This window comes from Camellia sinensis, chromosome 6 (genome assembly GCF_055761805.1).
Source record: "Camellia sinensis isolate YWXY chromosome 6, ASM5576180v1, whole genome shotgun sequence".
In the NCBI taxonomy this organism is placed as follows: Eukaryota; Viridiplantae; Streptophyta; class Magnoliopsida; order Ericales; family Theaceae; genus Camellia; species Camellia sinensis.
The window spans coordinates 194,334,479-194,349,581 of record NC_138966.1 but is presented as its reverse complement, the minus strand read 5'-3'; the positions used below and the strand labels follow the sequence as shown (position 1 = coordinate 194,349,581).

At 36.1% G+C, this 15,103-nt stretch overlaps 1 pseudogene across 1 annotated transcript; it reads right to left on the bottom strand.

The window, feature by feature from the left end:
* Nucleotides 1-4,336: 4,336 nt before the first annotated feature.
* LOC114278356 (uncharacterized) lies at nt 4,337-15,079 on the bottom strand (annotated as a pseudogene). Its single transcript, XR_014333947.1, has 10 exons — nt 14,922-15,079; nt 14,639-14,765; nt 14,394-14,508; nt 13,753-13,841; nt 13,274-13,357; nt 13,102-13,197; nt 6,200-6,349; nt 5,223-5,746; nt 5,064-5,120; nt 4,337-4,420 (listed from the first exon to the last, which is right to left on the bottom strand). The product of XR_014333947.1 is annotated as an uncharacterized LOC114278356 (transcript).
* Between the last annotated feature and the right edge of the window lie 24 nt (nt 15,080-15,103).

Genomic DNA, 15,103 nt, shown 5'->3' with positions numbered 1-15,103 from the left:
GAGATAAATCACAATTATTTCTTTTTTTTTATTTTTTCTTATAACTTAAGTAATTATTTCTTTTCTTTTTACTCCTAAGTTCCAAATATAGGGATGTTTTGAGAAGTCAGTTAAAAGTCACTTCTCAACTTTTAGGCCAAGTTTGGGACTTCAAAAAAAGTTAAAAAGTCAAAAAGTTACTCAGAAAGTTAAAAAGTTAACACTATTCATCAAAAGTCAACAAATCAATTCAAAGTTAACACAACTCCCAATTCAAATTTTTCCATACAAATCAATTTTTACAATTTTTTATTACACATTTTTCAATAAAAAGTCAAAAAGTTAACCCAAACATCCATATTTTCAACCTCAATTTTTTAGTCCAAAAAGACAAAAAGTGCACTGTTTTAGTCTTCCCAAACTTGGCCTTAATCTACTTCCATCTCTCACAAAAAAATCAAAAAAATTAAAAAATAATTTTTAATCATCTTCTCAAAACACCTCATACTGGGAGTGTTCCAATCAAGAAGAAGAACAAGAAGATGATGATGATGATGATGATGATGGATCGGGTAAAGACGGTTGGTGGGTTAGATGCTGGATAGGGGTGTAATTTTGGCCCATGGCCCGCGGGTGACCTGAAGCCCGCCTGCTGCCCGAGGTGGGCCCGGCCTGTGAAGGCCCGTTTAGGTCTGAGCCCATGCCCAGCTCGAGGCCTTGGGTTAGGGCCTGGGCCTGGGCCATCGTTTTGAAGCCCCGCCCCATTGACCCGCTCAAGGCCTACCCAAAAGCACGGCCCGCCCGGCCCACCTGATGCCGAAGTATTATTTTTAATGAAAAATAATAAAATTTTGGTGGAAAAAATTTTTAAAAAAATTTAAAAATTGTTTAGACCCGCCCAAAGCCCAAGCTCAAGCCCAGGGGCCCAGCCCACTAGCCCGCCCAAAGCCCAAATACCCTTGAGCCTAGGCTTGGGCTTGGACCCAGCCCGATTTTTTGACGGGAGAGCCCGCAAGGCCCGACATGGGCTCGGCCAGGCCCGAACCCAAATGGGTCGAGCCAGGCCAAAATTACACCCCTAATGCTAGATATAGATTTATAGGTCCGACCCTACCCTATTTGGACTCAAAGTCTGTGTCAATTCTCATTTTAAAATTTTTTTTTGTTTCCCAGAAATTATTTTATTGAGGGTTTGAAAATTCAATCATTTTTATCGTATTTTTGTTTCTGTTTATTTATGATTAAGTTTCTTAAAAGCGATAAAAAAAATATTTAATGAAAATGAATTTATGAGGATGAATTGCTTTTTTTGTTACTCAAAAATTACTTTTCTTAGTTCCATTTTTTAAAAAACACTTTTCAGAAAATTCTACTTTCTTATTTTCCTTATTTTTTTATTTTTACTAAGTTTTTTTAATATTTTAAGCAAATTTTTTTTTTTAACTTTTTAGACATATCTAACATAAATATACCTAAAAAGTAAAAAATTTGTGAAAAAAACTTTTTAAAAATTCATTAAATACCAAAAATACAAAAAAATATACGAGAATTCAGTACATTTTTTGTATTTTTATGTATTTATTAATTTTTTAAAATATTTTTTCACAAATTTTTTTACTTTTTAGGTACATCTAAGTAAGGTGCATCTAAAATAATAAAAAAAATGTTTAAAATTTTAAAAATATTCACTAAAAACAAAAAAAAAACACGAAAACCAAAAAACTCAATTTTCAAAAACTTAATTCAAAAAATTCAAACCAAACACACTAGCATTTAGTTTTTTAATATAGTTTTCTAATCACATTTTTGGTATAATATTCGCTTTATTATTTTTTTAACAAAAAAATTTAATTTTGAATATATATACTGTATTTTAAAAGTTGTATGGTCCCTAGGGGTGGGCGTGGGTCGGTTGCGGCCGCGGAACCTCTAATCCGCCATCCGTCCGCCAGATTGGCGGATTGAAGAAAATCAATCCGCATCCATCCGCCAATCCGGCGGATGTAGATTGAGCGGATTGGCGGTTTGGCGGTTTAAAATTTTATAAATTTTCAACATAATTCAACTTGTGCACTTCCTCAAAAAAAAAAAAAGTATTACAGTCAATGATATAAAAAAATATTACAATCACTGTATGCCTTATCCAAATAAAGAAAGTTTGAAACTTTAGAATATCACGATCACTACATGCCTCATCCACATATTACAATCACAGCATGATTTATTCACATAAAGTATTACAATCTGTGATTCTTAAAATATAATAACAATTCAAACCACCAAAACCATAAATAGAGCAGTAGTAGAGATTGTATGTCTCTGTATTGTTATGTCTACATATGTTTTTGAAAACAAAAACCAACCAGCGTATATCATATTTTCTATTTATTATTTTTAGAGTTAGATTTAAAAACAAAAAAATCTAGATAAATAATACGTTTATTTTTTTCAATTCAAAAATATATTAAAGTTGAAAACTTTTTTACAACAGAATATTTAAACTCTTTTTCAATTGAAAACACAAACATAATATTTAAACAAATTGAAAATACAAAATCTTATAAATTACTAGGGGTGCTAGCGATTTGGCAGTTTGGCGGTTCGGTTGCGGCCAAAGAAATCTCAAATCCGCCATCCGTCCGCCAAATTGGCGGATTGGAGAAAATCAATCCACAACCGTCCGCTCGTCATCACGCATCCGTCCAAAATGCGACGGATCGGTTCGGTTTAGTCCTGATCAAGCCTAACAATATGACGGAAAACATCTCAGGCAACACCAACAATCATCGAGATCCTCTAAATCTTGAGAAAACAATCGAATAAGAAGACCACTTGATCAGAAGCACCAAGAAAATTAAAAGTTCTGATTCACCTATCGCAACAACCATAGAAAATGGGGTGAACATAGAGATTTTAGAGTCGAAAGAGGGAACCCCTGCTCAAGTTCCTACTGCTATGGGATCTCCTTCCCTACCTCCCAAATCCTTCAAATAAGCTCTGAACATGAATAGAAAAAGTGATCATTTATGCGACAATAGGGTAGAAATCCTCTCATCTAATGAAGAGGATAATGAGCTCGAGAGACAAACTGAAATCCAACACTCCTGCTCAGAACACTTGGGCTTTCCCAAAGTCACCCTACCCAAAGAACTACTGGAAAAGATTAGGCAACCGTGGAGGAATGCTCTAATCATCAGGCTTCTGGGCAGGAGCATAGGCTATAAAATGCTATGTACTCGAGTAAAGAATATTTGGGGTCTGCAAGGGGATTTTAATGGCATTGACCTGGGTAACAATTACTTCCTTTTTAAATTTTCTGAATAGTCAGACTGTACTCATGTTTTCATGGGAGAACCATGGGTGATCATGGACTACTATCTCACTGTGCGACGGTGGGAACCGAATTTCAAACCATCGGAAGCCTCTGAAACCACAACCGCAGTTTGGGTTTGGTTTCCAAAGCTTCTGATTGAGTATTACCAGGAGAAACTTCTTTTCGCCATTGCCAAATCTAGTAGGAAACCTCTTAAGATTGATTAGATCACGGCTATGGCGACAAGAGGGAAATTTGCAAGAATATGTATTGAAATGGATCTTAGGGCTTGTTTGGTTTGTATTTGAGAAATATGTTTTGAGATAAAAAGTACGAAAATTTGTTTGGTTTGATTTTTTTTCAAAAGATGTTTTGAAAAATTATTTTGAGAAAGAGTTTTGAAAAAAGTGATTGATTTGATGTATATGAGAGAGAGATTTGTTTGGAAAACTTGTAAACCAAACAAGTTTTGGAAAAAAAATTTGGGAAAATTTGTTTGGTTTGACTACTTTTGAAAACTTATTTGTAGAAAATTTTTCCCAAAATTTTTTGAGAAACACAAACCAAACAAAGCCAGTAAACCTCTAAAACCAAAGTTTATTTTGGAGGATAGGTACTACAACATAGAATACGAATCTCTACACTTCTTTTGTTTTCTTTGTGCTAGAATTGATCACAAGAAAGAAAGAAGCCTGCAGGTTCAAAACTCCCAACGTCCAACCGGCGGCAAATAACATAGCCGTTACCGGCAAAGACGTCCTGACAATCCCATGACAGAAGCTAACGGATACTTGCAAACAGAGAGAGGGGAGGAAGATGCATTTGACCCATGGATACTAGTCACTAAAAGGGGTAAAAGACCAATCCAACCCAAGAGGGCCCAAGCTATACCTGGCCTAGCAATTAAAGATATTTTACAATATGGAGCACCAGCATCAAGTACTTTAATGAACAAAGAAATATTACTACAAAATATTGTAAATATATAACTGATGGGCGTGTACAAAAATATTACTTTAACAGCGCGGAGACCAATTCTCCGTACTATACATGATGGAAAGATTTCCTTGGGGTTGGTGCTCGGTTCTTCACAGACTGCAATCTTTGTTTCAGATGGAAAACTTCAACCTGCAAATTTTTATGTATATGGAATTGGAATAGTATAAGCCCACAATTGTATCATAAAACATGTTACAAGGAAAATGGTATACAATCTCTATTACTTTCATAGTGACTGTACTTGAATTGCAGTGTTCAAAACTCGATGCATTTTTTATTAGGAGGTGGTATGTAAATCGGGTCCTAATCCGAAACCAACTATGAATGAGAATTTAGAGTCTTGCGTGCGAGTTAGGATGATTACATATAACTTTGATGGCTACAATAGGCAATTTTGAGTCCAAGTACATGTCTAAATGTCAAATTTATTAATTGTCATGTCAATCACACCAAGACACAATTAGATTTTATATTTCGAAAATACTTGTTTTATTCAAATTTATTTAATTCTCATGTCAATCACACTAAGACACAATTAGATTTTATATTTCGAAAATACTTATTTTATTTGTAAGAATAAAACGATGTTTACATACTAAACTGAACTACTTATACAAACTTGTTGGGCATGTAGGATACGTATCTCAAACTCTTACCACGGGTCAAATGCCCGAAACGGGTACTTCACAACTTTACAAGAGTCCATATAACATAGTTTAGAACAACAGTATAAACAGCTGTAATAAAGATCAATATCATTTGGCAGCCATACCTGTGGTTGGAGTGCCCTTGCCCTTTCTCCCGCAAGTACTCCTCTAGTCGAATGCAACTCTTAAAAAGAAAAGGGGGAGGACAAGCAAACCCGATGATATATTCAAACTTACAAATCACAAATTTGAATCCACATGAGAAGATGATGTAATTACAGTACCTTCTTTGTATCATCCAACACTACCTTGAGGAAAGCCACATCATGCTCAAGCCTTACATTGTCAGAGTGGACAATATTTGATACGTTGTTGGCCTCTTCTTGTGCCAGCTCAACTCCAGCTAGCTTCTCTTTCAGCAATTCCATCTCCTTGACTGCATCTGTCAGTTTTTTTTCCATCTCTTGTCTGCTCTTGAGAACAGAAGATAAGTTCTTCTCTGCAGCTTCTCGGCTAGCCAATGCAACTGCCAGCTGTCCTTCCAAAATTTCGTTCTTTTTATTAGGGCAGCCATTTTTGTTCCATACAGTTGATAGATGCTTGAAGGAACTGAAGGTCCTCTTGATTTACCGTCAGTTTCTAATAATACGACTATATCATCATCATCAGTCGGAAGATTTTCATTTCCTTTGTTGTGGGTGTTCGAACCATCAGATTCAAATAAAGATGTTTCTTCTGAATTGGCTTTATTCCCAGCAATGTTAGCCTGAACACCCATATCAAGTTGTTTTGTTCTCTGCTCTGCTACCTGCTGGAACAAGAACTTGGGAATATCAGTTGGATAGGGTTTTTGAGGTTCTAAGCAACATCGGTTACTTTTTTGGTTTTTGAACTTGGGAATATCAGTTGGATGGACTGCCACAAAGCGAAAATGTTGGAATCCAGACCATTTGGTTTCAAAAGATGGATAGTGGGAAAGAATGACAACTGATGAGTGGGAACAAGAAAATCCTAGGGAAACAGGTTTCTACATCTCAACAGCTTATCTTTGGTTTCAATGTAGAACATATCCCAGGCCGGGAAAATACAAGGTAGGCCAATGAAGTCAACAATGACATACACAAAACGTGCAAAATGAACTTTCATATGTCCACAGATGATGGCATTGTTGGATTTTCAACAAGGGATATCTACTTTCAGACATTTAAATTAATATTGAAATGCAACAGTGAGCAATTACATTGGGGAATTAGTAGTTCACCTGTGAAGGACTTCCATCTTCAGAACTCTTTGCCATCATGCTGTCTTCCTCATGATGAAATTTCTTGCGGAGTGAAATATTACCAGAAACAGGATTTGAATCCACAAGTAAAGACTCACAATGATCTTCTACTAGAGCCATGGTGCTCAATTATAGATGCCAGATTTTGTTTCGCAACAGCATCAACTGACCCATTAAAAGAACCAGTATTTAATTGTGTAGCCAATCCTGTGGATGATAAGCTTGTTAGATAAATTTTTCAGAACATAAAACCTTAGAGTTTGGATCATGTATCATGTGTATTAGCAAGAAAACCAAACAAAAGCGTACCTGATTCCATCGTAATGGTTAAACGGAAGCGTGATTGTCAATACCACCTTTTGTTTTGCCTTTGTTATTGCCTTCCAATCCTTTCCTTTTGGTGCCTTTAGTTTCTCCTTGAGAGGATATCAAAGAAGTTGGTAGTTCTTTTCTTATCAGGCAGGATTAGGGACCATAACATCTTAAAGTTAAAATAGGTTTTCAAAAAACAAAACCGTGTGGCAGTTTCTATGAAAACCAACTTAACCAATTTTGTTTTAATTTCTATTTTTGCCCCTCATAGAAATAGAAATTACTCAACTAGTATCTACACATTAGGTCCATGACACATATACCCTTAAGCCTATTAACTAAATTGAATCACTTAAATTGTAGGCTTCTTATAAATGATAACACCACATTTAAATATGTGGTCCCATTGAGACATTATCTAACAATCTCCCATTGGACCACATATGTAACCTGACAAATGTGCTTAACTTTAGTGAGCTCAGAAATTTGTTATCATGACCTGAGGGTATCCAAACAATCTTGTCCATTAACTATATTGATATAGGATCAAAGCGGTCTTCGTTACAGTAATCGTAACTCGACCCACCAATGGTCACGTATACCAATACAGCTAAACGACATAGATCAATCATGGATGCGTAGCATGGAAATTACATGTAATGTGATCCATACATGCCTATTTCCAATTGGTCCTACTTAACTTTATTGAGATCAATACTTCACAATACGTAACAGAGTGTAATAAACTGAATACTTCATTTCTGCAGAAATTAATCTAATTACATAGATAAAACTCAAGGCTGACATAAAACAGTAATGTAAATACAAACTCCCACTAAACCAAAATGTTCTCAAATAGAACAACACCCATATGAGCAGTGTGCTCATGAAAGACCATGGGTGGTAGTCCCTTCGTAAGTGGATCAGCTATCATGGAGTTTGTCCAAATGTGCTCTATGGACATCTGTCCACTCTGCACTCTTTCTTTTACAACTAGGAACTTGATATCAATATGCTTTGATTTTGTCGAGCTCCTGTTGTTATTGGAATATAAAACTGCAGACTTATTGTCACAGTATAACTTAAGTGGTCTTTCAATGCCTTCCAAAATACGCAACCCAGTGATAAAATTCCGCAGCCATATCCCTTGGTTTGATGCCTCATAACATGCTACAAACTCTGCGGCCATGGTGGATGAAGCTATGAGCGTCTGCTTTGCAGACCTCCAGGAAATTACTCCGCCAGCCAACAGATAAATATAGCCTGATGTGGATTTCCTATTGTCTTGGCATCCAGCAAAATCAGAGTCAGAATACCCAATGATCTCTAACTTATCCGACCTCCTATATGTGAGCATATATTCCTTTGTTCTCTGTAAATACCACATAACTCGCTTGGCTACTTTCCAATGATGCATGCCAGGATTACTTAAATATCTGCCTAACATGCCAACTATGAACGCAATATCCGGGCGCGTACATACTTGGGCATACATTAGACTCCCTACAGCCGAGGCATAAGGAATCTTCTGCATTTATTGAATTTCAAGACTGTTTTTCGGGCATTGGCTGAGACTAAACTTGTCTCCCTTAGCAACCGGGGTTTCACCTGATTTACAATTTTGCATGCCAAATCTATTGAGTACTTTTTCGATATAGCTCATTTGTGATAATCCCAGAATACCCTGAGAACGATCGCGGTGTATTTCGATTCCTAACACAAAGGAAGCATCACCAAGATCTTTCATTTCAAAATTCTTAGATAGAAATCTCTTGGTGTCATGCAATAAGTTCATATCGTTTGTGGCAAGCAATATATCATCAACATATAAAACCAAAAATATGTGTTTACTCCCACTGAACTTGTGATACACACATTCATCAACAACATTAGTTTCAAAATCATACGAAGTGAAAACTTGATGAAATTTGAAGTACCACTGACGAGAAGCTTGTTTGAGTCCATAGATGGATTTAGTCAATTTGCAAACCATATTCTTTGGGTCTCCCGACACAAAGTTTTCTGGCTGCACCATATAAATTGTTTCTTTAATGTCACTATTAAGAAATGTTGTTTTAACATCCATCTGATGCAACTCAAGATCAAAACATGCAACAAGCGCCATAATTGTCCTAAAAGAATCTTTTGTAGATACCGGAGAAAAAGTTTCTTTAAAGTCAATTCCTTCCTTTTGAGTAAAGCCTTTGGCTACAAGACGCGCTTTTTACCTCTCCACATTACCATTTGAATCCCTTTTGGTTTTAAATATCCATTTACAACCTACAGGCTTCGCACCAACTGGTAATGAGACAAGTTTCCAAACTTTATTGTCTTGCATAGACTTATATTCTTCATTCATGGCTTCTATCCATTTATGAGAGTTGGAACTTTCTATGGCTTGATGATAGTTGATTGGGTCATCTTTCGACATTCCATTTTCTACCTCATGTTCCTGGAGATATACAAGATAATCATCCGAAATCGCAAATCTCCTTTCTCTTGTGGATTGCCTTAGTGGCACAGGTTCTTGAGATTGAGGTTGTAGAGTTTGTTCCTCAGGAACAATTACCTCATCTTGAATGAGGGGTTGAACTATATTGTCTTGAACAACATTGTCTAGTTGAGGATCCGAAGTTACTTCTCGAGCAATGACAGGTATAGGAACCTGTAATTGGTCAAAAGTAGTAATAGGAAGTGGGATTACTCCTGCTTCCTCCTCAAAGACAATGTGTCTAACTGGATTTCTCCCCCCAAACTCAACATCCTCAAAAAATGTTGCAATTCCCGTCTCAAATATTGACCTATTTGTGGGATCATAAAACTTGTAACCCCGTGATCGTCCGGCATAGCCAATAAAGTAGCTGCTAACAGTTTTAGAGTCCAATTTTCTTTCATGAGGTTTATAAGGCCTCGCCTCAGCAGGACACCCCCACACATGCAAGTGTTTTAGACTAGGCTTTCGCCCAACCCAAAGCTCATAAGGTGTTTTTGCAGCTGCTTTAGTTGGCACCCGATTTAAGATATAAGTTGCTATCTTTAGAGCCTCACCCCAGAGGGACTCTGGTAAAGTAGAATGACTGATCATACTTCTTACCATATCCTTAAGAGTCCGGTTTCGTCTCTCAGATACACCATTCATGCTAGGTGATCCTGGCATGGTGTATTGTGGGACGATTCCACATACCTCCAGGTATTTTGCAAACGGTCCTGGACGTTGTTCACCTGACCCATCATATCTGCCATAGTATTCACCACCACGGTCAGACCTGACACTTTTTATCCATTTGTTGAGTTGTAACTCAACTTCGGTCTTAAATTTTTTGAATACGTCCAAAGACTGTGATTTCTCATGGATAAGAAATAGATACCCATATCTGGAATAGTCGTCTATGAATGTGATAAAATATTGTTGACCATTCCAAGACGCCATAGGGAATGGCCCACAGATGTCCGTATGAATTAATTCTAAGACATTTGTAGTCATATGGGCACCATATTTCTTTATTTTGGTCTGTTTCCCTTGATACACTCAATACAGACATCAAATTCTGAAAAATCAAGAGAGTCCAAAATTCCATCAGACACAAGGCGCTCAACTCTAGATTTAGAGATGTGACCTAGGCGTTTGTGCCATAATGAGGCTGAATTTTCCTTAGTTAATTTACGCTTTTTACCTCGTGATTCCACGTGCAAGATTTCATTATAAGATGCAATAGTTTCTAGCAAATATAGATTATCAAACACATTAAGTAAACCAGTACCAACAACATTTGAATTAATAGACATACTAAACTTCATATTTCCAAAAGAACAACAATATCCCAATTTGTCCAATACAGAAACAGAAATTAAATTCCGTCTAAAGGACGGTACAACAAAAGTGTCTATTAAATCCAAATAATAACCAGTTTTTAGCAATAATCTAAAGTGCCCTATTGCCTGCACTTCTATTGACTTGCCATCACCCACAAAGATGTATCTTTCAGCATCAGTTGGCTTGCGGTAGTTCAGGCAACCCTGCATAGAAACACATATGTGAGTAGTAGCGCCAGAATCTACCCACCAAGTGTTTCTTGGTATTGAAGCTAAATTTATTTCAGAACAAACCAAAACATAAAATGTACCTTTCTTTACACGCCAGGCGACGTATTTGGCACAATCCTTCTTTCTGCGTCCGGGCTTGCCACAAAAGAAACAATCCATCCTGCACTTTCTGTTTCTTTGGTTCCGGACCCTTAGGAGCAGCAACTTCTTTTCCCTTATGCTTTCTTTTGCCCGTATGCTTGGAGGTGCTTGCCAGATGAGCACTTTCAGTCCTTTCTTGCTTCAATCTCTCTTTCTCTTGCACACAAAATGAAATGAGCTCATTGAGAGTCCATTTCTCCTTCTGGCAGTTATAACTGACCTTAAATTGGTTAAATTGTGCAGGAAGAGAGATGAGAACTAGATGCACGAGCAAATCATCAGATAGGTCGAGCTTTAGTGCCTTAAGTTTTGAAGCAAGATGAGACATCTCCATGATGTACTCGCGAACATTACCCTTGCCTTTATACTTTATTGAAATCAAGCTTGCTAAAAGCGTACTTGTTTCAGCCTTATCATTTTTAGCAAAACGCTTTTGAATTTTTGAAAGAAATTCACCGGCAATGGTAACATCCTCTGTTATTGCACCCCGAAAGACTTCTGGAATCCCACGCTTCATGATCATAAGACTTAGCCTGTTAGAACGATCCCACTTTTCAAAGTACACAATATCCTTAGGAGTACTTTGTTCAGTGAGATCATTCGGTTTTGGCATTCTTAATGCCAAGTCTATGTCCATGCAGCCGAGAACAATCAATATGTTCTCTTTCCAGTCCTTAAAGTTTGTTCCATTTAACATTGGAACATTGTTCATGTTGGCAGAGATTGAAGTAGTCGACATTAAAGCTGAATAGAAAATAAAATAAAATGAATAAACAATTATGCTCACATTAAGTAACCAAACAGATAATCTCTAATTAAATTAATTTAATAACAACATCTCAAGATACCTAGCACAACATTAATACCAAGCCTTTGGGTAGTGATATTAACTGTAAGTGGTATTCTTGTTGTAATGATCAAACATTGACAATAAGTTATGTCAAATAACAAATCTATCTTTTGATGGAGTTATTATTCACATTAGGTTTCCTTGACTATTGGCACATGTTTATCACCGCATATGTGCGTGTAATTCTGCCAAGTATTAATCATGTCTTTGGACCGATAAATACCCGCATGATGTACACATACATGAACATCAAAACATTCCATATAAAACAATCTAATCAAGAGAGATCACTTTTGTGACATCTTGTTTTAATTGACTTATATTTAGAATGTTAGAAAATTAAATTTCAACTGTAGATGTTGTATGAAATAATTTTAAATTTAAAGATTTCTTAATGCGTTACCCCGTATATATGATATAATTTGCAGCAATCCCAATTATATACATATATATATATATATATATAATTGAAGGTTCCAAAAATAATTTTTTTTTTTATAAACCACAAATCACATGCATCAAGTGAATAGAAAACTCCAAATCAATTCGTTATAAGAAAATAATAACATAATGGTACTCTGATTCAAACACCCAGGAAAACAACGCATGCATGAATAGATTAGAAAATGCCAAAAAACCAAACCTTTTATACAGTCACAAATTACATGCAAGAATTGATTACAAAATGCCAAAGACCAAACCAACACATGCATGAATAGATTAAGAATATATGTTGACATAAAACTGCTCTGTTTCAAACGCCCAAAGAACGCAGACGGAAGTGGGTTTTTTTTTTTAAACCAATGTTCACAATCAAACCGCATGATATATATATATATATATATGCACTTATCTACCCACTACCCATCTCAATTAGTTTACATTTCCAGAAAACAGATTACTATTTAAAAAAAAAACAGAAAATACAGAATTTCAGAATCTGAAAACCAGGAAACTAAATAGGATGAATAATAGCATATCAATTCTGATAATACACATGATATAACCGCTTTGATACCAATTGTTAGATAAATTTTTCAGAACATAAAACCTTAGAGTTTGGATCATGTATCATGTGTATTAGCAAGAAAACCAAACAAAAGCGTACCTGATTCCATCGTAATGGTTAAACGGAAGCGTGATTGTCAATACCACCTTTTGTATTGCCTTTGTTGTTGCCTTCCAATCCTTTCCTTTTGGTGCCTTTAGTTTCTCCTTGAGAGGATATCAAAGAAGTTGGCAGTTCTTTTCTTATCAGGCAGGATTAGGGACCATAACATCTTAAAGTTAAAATAGGTTTTCAAAAAACAAAACCGTGTGGCAGTTTCTATGAAAACCAACTTAACCAATTTTGTTTTAATTTCTATTTCTGCCCCTCATAGAAATAGAAATTACTCAACTAGTATCTACACATTAGGTCCATGACACATATAACCTTAAGCCTATTAACTAAATTGAATCACTTAAATTGTAGGCTTCTTATAAATGATAACACCACATTTAAATATGTGGTCCCATTGAGACATTATCTAACAAAGCTGTTTTCAGAGAGTAAAGATCCTGGACCTTTACTGGGAGCTAATCACCGGCCCATAGATGATTCATTCTTTTCCATGGTCAGTACTTCAATCTGCCACAAAACAATGTGTTGTTGGGTATCAACTGATGCGTTAACAGGAAACAATATTTGAAAACTTATTTTTAACCTGATTTGAAGGCTCCTTCTTGGATCCCCCGAACACAACAAGAAAATCCCTTTCCTTGTGCTAATGCAGCACAAGGCTAAACCCCTGTGAAACAGTAATCCATCAGCAAAATTGCCAACAAATAGGAGGAAATAAATATCTATTATTCCCAAGTGACAAAAGTTGAGTGAGAAACAAAAAAGAAGAGAACAAGATTCAAGTCTTGCAGTATTATATTCTAACTAGCATACAAGTTGACAATCACAGCCATATCAGGTATGGCCAACTGGCCAAACCATCCAACTCCAAAGGAAAGCAGAAAATAATTTGAAAAAATGTGAAGGAGAAAGCATAACATAAACATCCTCAGGAATTCATTTTAATTACCTTCCAACGAATGATAAAACCTACAAGTCACACTTTGTTGAAAGTCCAATAATAATGTTGTAAAGACCTACTTTTATTAGACTTGGACAAGCTGCAAAATCAACAAACTGTACCTTGTTGGTGGTGATAGAAGATGGAGGAGATGCAACAGAAACAGACCACTCTTGTTTTAAAACATCAAAAATCAACATTTCTGTATGTCCTGGAAAATAGAGAGAATAGAATAGAAAGAAAAGTCAAGAAATTTCTCTGTAAGAGCAAATAGAAATCTAAAATGCATATTAGGTGACATGCATAAGTGTGAGTCATTGGATTCTTTGGAGATACCAAATAACTACACAACCAAAGGCAATAAAAGAACCAAACAATAGCAAAATTATAATAAATTCAAACCAATAGTCTCAAGTGCCAACTAATTTTGCCATTTTCCCTTTCTTTCAAGTAATAGGAGTTACATGGGTAATCCTTCTCTTTGATTTTATATTATTCTTCCCACTTTTAATAAATATAAGTATATTCTTCTTTCTGCTTTTAATCTTCTCCTCTTAGAATGCATACATAGGTCCCAAAGTCCCAAACCACACATGAGATGGTCACCATCATAACAAAAATAGATGAAAAGAGTAGGCAATAAGCCAAATTGTCACATTAAACCCGACATCAAAAAGAAATTATGTTCCTCATTCAGAGTTGCACCGTGGAAGAAACAGATTAGAGAAGTTTGAATACGTTCTTCTCGGATTGTGCGACATACGTTTTTTCCTGCTACCACCCCCAGCAATGTACCATTTAGTTCCACGCAGGACTCCACAACAGCCAGCTCTAGGTGATGGATGAAAACCTCGTATCTTAATTCTCGACCATATCATCTGAAGAAAACATCCATATGCATGTATCAGAAATTTGCAGATAAGATGTGATTTTGCATCACTAAAGAAATCAGATGTCAACCACCAAGACCAATAACATTAACTAGAAAAATTTAAAAGCTGAACACACCGTCTCAAAGTCAAGTGAATATATGTCATTCAAAGTCTTAGACTTCGATGCTCCTCCAAAAATTAGAAGCATTTTATCACCATAAAGAGCAGCCACGTGGTTAGATCTTGGAGATGGTCCTTGTCCTCTGCACACATGCACAGTGCGCCAGGGACCCAGTTAATAGCTTCTGAATGGAATTTGATGTACAACAAAGAATTAAGGTCTGAAATTGTCGACAAGCAACATTTTTTTTCAATCGTTTCAGAAAATATTTTGATACAATATGCTGCAGACTACTCACGTGCAATGAAGAGGAAGCCAAGTCAAAGACTTCAAATCAAACATATGTAAATCACTGAGTTTCTTCCGTTTAGCATTTTCACCTCCAAATAGAATTAAAACAGAGTTTGCCCTAACTACAGTGTGACCACTGCGAGCAACCTGCAATGCATATCCATTTTAGTTAAATATTAAATAATTATT